This window comes from Panthera onca, chromosome B1 (genome assembly GCF_046562875.1).
Source record: "Panthera onca isolate mPanOnc1 chromosome B1, mPanOnc1 haplotype 2, whole genome shotgun sequence".
In the NCBI taxonomy this organism is placed as follows: Eukaryota; Metazoa; Chordata; class Mammalia; order Carnivora; family Felidae; genus Panthera; species Panthera onca.
The window spans coordinates 72,208,663-72,212,684 of NC_138342.1; the positions used below are offsets into that span (position 1 = coordinate 72,208,663).

Here is a 4,022-nt window from a genome sequence, read left to right on the forward strand (position 1 = left end):
TATTCTGAAAAGTATAAAACCTTGGTGAAAGAAATTAAAGACAACACAAACAAATGAAAAGACATTCCACCCTCATGGATTGGAAGAACAAATATTGTTAAAATGTCCATACTACCCAAAGCTATCTACAGATTCAATGAAATCCCTATCAAAATACTAACAGCATTTTTCACAGAACTACAAGTAATCCTGAAATTTGTATAGAACTACGAAAGATCTTGAGTAGCCCAAAATATCCTGAGGAAGAACAAAGCTAAAGGTATCACACTCCCAGATTTCAAAATATACTACAAAGGTGTAGTAATCAGAACAGTGTGGTACTGGCACAAAAACAGACTGTGCACAAATCAACAGAACACAATGGAGTGCCCAGAAATAAACCTAAATTTATATGGTTCATTAATCTATGACAAAGGAGGCAAGAATATACAATGGGGAAAAGACACTTTCTTCAACAAATGGTTCTGGTACATGCAAAAGAATGAAAGTGGACCAGGGTGCCTTCAGTGGTTCAGTCAGTTAAGCATCAAACTCTTGATCTCAGCTCGGGTCATGATCTCATGGTTTGGTTCATGAGTTCAAATTCTGCATCAGGCTCTGTGCTGGTAGCATGGAGCCTGTTTGGGATTCCGTCTCCCTCTCTCTCACCCCACCCTACGCTCTGTCTCTCAAAATAAATAAACTTTAAAAAAAGAATGAAACTGGAACACTTTCTAGTGCCATATAAAAATAAAATGGATTAAAAACTCCATAGGCAGTAATTTCTTTGACATTGGCCACTGCAACATTTTTCTACATATGTCCTAAGGCAAGGGGAACAAGAGCCAAAATAAACTAAAAATAAACTAAAAAGCATTTATATAATGAAGGAACAAAATGAAATGGCAATCTACTGAATGGGAGAAGATATTTGCAAGTTACATATCTGAAAGGGTTTTAATATCCAAAATATATAAAGAATTCATACAACTCAACAGCAAACAAACAAACAAAACCCTACAATTAAGTACCCAAACATTTTCCCAAAGAAGACCTACAGATGGCAAACAGACACATGAAAATATGCTCAACATAACTATCAGGAAAATTCAAATCAAAAACACAATGAGATATCAGAATGGCTAGTATCAAAATATAAGAAATAAAGGGTGTTGTAGAGGATGTGGAGAAAAAGGAACTCCTGTGCACTGTTAGTAGAAATGTAAACTGGGAAACAGTATGGAGGTTCCTCAAAGTATTAAAAATAGAAATACCATAGGATCTAGTAATTCCACTACTAGGTATTTACCCAAAGAAAATAAAAACAGTAACTTGAAAAGATATTTGCATCCCTATGTGTATTGCAGCATTATTTACAATAGCTAAAATATGAAAGCAACCCAAGTGTCTATTGATAGATGAATGGATAAAGAAGCTATGGTATATATTTTATAATGGAATATTACTCAGCCATAAAAGGATGACACCTTGCCATTTGCAACAACATAGAGAGATCTAGAGGGTATTATGCTAAGTGAAGTAAGTCAAACTGAGAAATATAAATACCATATGATTTCACTTACATGTGGAATCTAAAAACCAAACAAATGAAAAGCAGAAACAGACCCACAGATACAGAGAACAAGCTGATGGGCGCCAAGAGGGTGGGAGGGGGTTGAAAATGGGCGAGGGGGAGTGGGAGATACAGGCTTCCAACTATAGAATGAGTAAGTCACTAGGATAAAAGGTACAGCATAGGCAGTATAGTCAATAGTAATAGCATTGTATGGGGGTGGATGGTAGCTACACTTGTGGTGAGCACAGCATAATATATAGACCCATGGTTTCACTATGTTGTACACCTGCAATTAAGTATTACTGTGTGTCCACTATACTTTAATTTATAAAATACTAAAAAGAACACACATCAGGTTTATTGGAGTTTCATATAGCAGAGCAATGACTCTATGAAAAAAATAAAGCAAATGGATATACGGATATAAATGAGTGAATGAATAAACTGAAATTTTGTTGAGGGATGTTATATTTACATGGTTTCAACATACCTTCTTACAAGACACTTATCGATTACAAAAGGGCAAAGAGTAACTTTATACTTTGGAAGCCTGGTAAACCACCTTGATCACATAATTAAAGCTAGCATGACTAGTCATGAGATAAATCAAAACTATATGCCACCTGACAGACAATAAGAACACAGCATCACTTCTATGATCTGACTCTAATGTTGAATAAACATTAAATTCAACTTGAAGGACATGCTACAGTCTGTAACCTGCTCTGTAACTTTTAAAAGTATCAAGGGAATGAAAATAAAGGAAAAACTAAAGAACTGTTCCAAATCTAAGGTGTCTAAAGAGATGGGAGAACTAAACACAACACGGGACTTTGGACTAGGTACTTTATAAAGACATTATTGGGACAACTCTGGAGATCAGATATTGTGATATATCAGTGCTAATTTCCTAATATTGATGGTATTTTACGGTTGTATAGGAAAGCAATCTTGTTGTAGGAACCACACACTAAAGTATTTAAGAGTGATGGGGCATTTTTTGGCAACTTACTCTCAAATGGTTCAGGGTAAAACAGTCTTTTTTTGCACCATTTTATAACTCTTCTGCAAGTTTGAGATTGTTAAAAATATAAGAGTTTCTTAAAAAATTAAATGGTTAAAAAATCAAGACACAATCATGTAAAAATTTATCTACTCCACTTACCTTTCAAAGGATCTCCCCTTGATATTGGGTTGTCCCATCTAGACCATCATTGCACTTTAGTAAGGACCAAACCTGATAATAGGTACCAGAGTTGTAGCTGAGCTCCAATCTAACTGAGCAGCATTTTTACTTTGAATAGCTACAGAAGAATTCTCTGATGTTACTAACCATGCTGAAAATGAATTTCCTTCCCACATGTCTGTCTGTAAACAGGTGAGAAATTCTCACCCATTCTTAAAGCAGGGTAAAAGAAATGAGGTATGGAATGTGAGTGATGCCATAGTAGATACCTGAATTTATAGGTGCAAGAATTTTTGTCAACATCTTTTGTTAATAAATAGCAAATATCGGGGCACCTGGGTGGCTCAGTCGGTTGAGCATCCGACTTCGGCTCAGGTCATGATCTCACGGTCTGTGAGTTCGAGCCCCGCATCGGGCTCTGTGCTGATGGCTCAGAGCCTGGAGCCTGCTTCCGATTCTGCGTTTCCCTCTCTCTCTCTGCCCCTTCCCTGCTCATGCTCTGTCTCTGTCTCAAAAATAAATTAAAAAAAACATTAAGAAAAAATTAAAAAAAAAATAAATAGCAAATATCCTTTTATACTAGGATATTAGTATGTGAGGGGAGTTCTTCACTTGATCTTAGCCAAAAGGCCGAGAAGCGATGAGAGGGGAGTTCTTAATGCAGTTTACAATACCTAAAACTTCTCTCATTTTTTTATAGAAATAATAGATGTAGCGGTGCTTAGCATGATTTGCCTTTGTTTTTGTTCTGTTTTGTTTTTAAGTTTATTTATTTTGAGAAATAGTGTGCAAGCAGAGAGAGAAGGAGAGAGAGAATCCAAGCAGGCTCTGCACTGTCAGCACAGGGGGACCAACGCTGGGCTCAATCCCACGAACAGTGAGATCATGACCTAAGCCAAAATCAAGAGTTTGACACTTAACCTACCAGCCACCCAGGCGTCCCTGATTCTCCGTTCCATACACGTTTTGAAACTGAGCCAGATTGAGCAAGAAGGCAACAAGTATGTTATATTCCATGAATATGATGAAAAAATACCTCTATCCGTGTTTCTCAGATGCCAAATTGTGGTTTCTGAGGAGAATGAAATTCTGAGCAAATCCTTCTTGTCTCTGCTAATTAAGTGGGGTTTTAATATACCTAATTAGAGGGCTTTAAAATTAATTTCTACTGAATTGAAAGTGTTGTGGCTTTTTTTTTTCCAGTTCATTAAATAAGCATCTGTGAACTGCCATGTCTGCCACTACCATCATACTAAACACATTATAACAAGCTGTACCAAT

At 36.5% G+C, this 4,022-nt stretch overlaps 1 pseudogene; it reads right to left on the reverse strand.

Moving 5' to 3' along the window:
* Positions 1-3,167: 3,167 nt before the first annotated feature.
* LOC132693519 (U2 spliceosomal RNA) lies at positions 3,168-3,383 on the reverse strand (annotated as a pseudogene).
* Between the last annotated feature and the right edge of the window lie 639 nt (positions 3,384-4,022).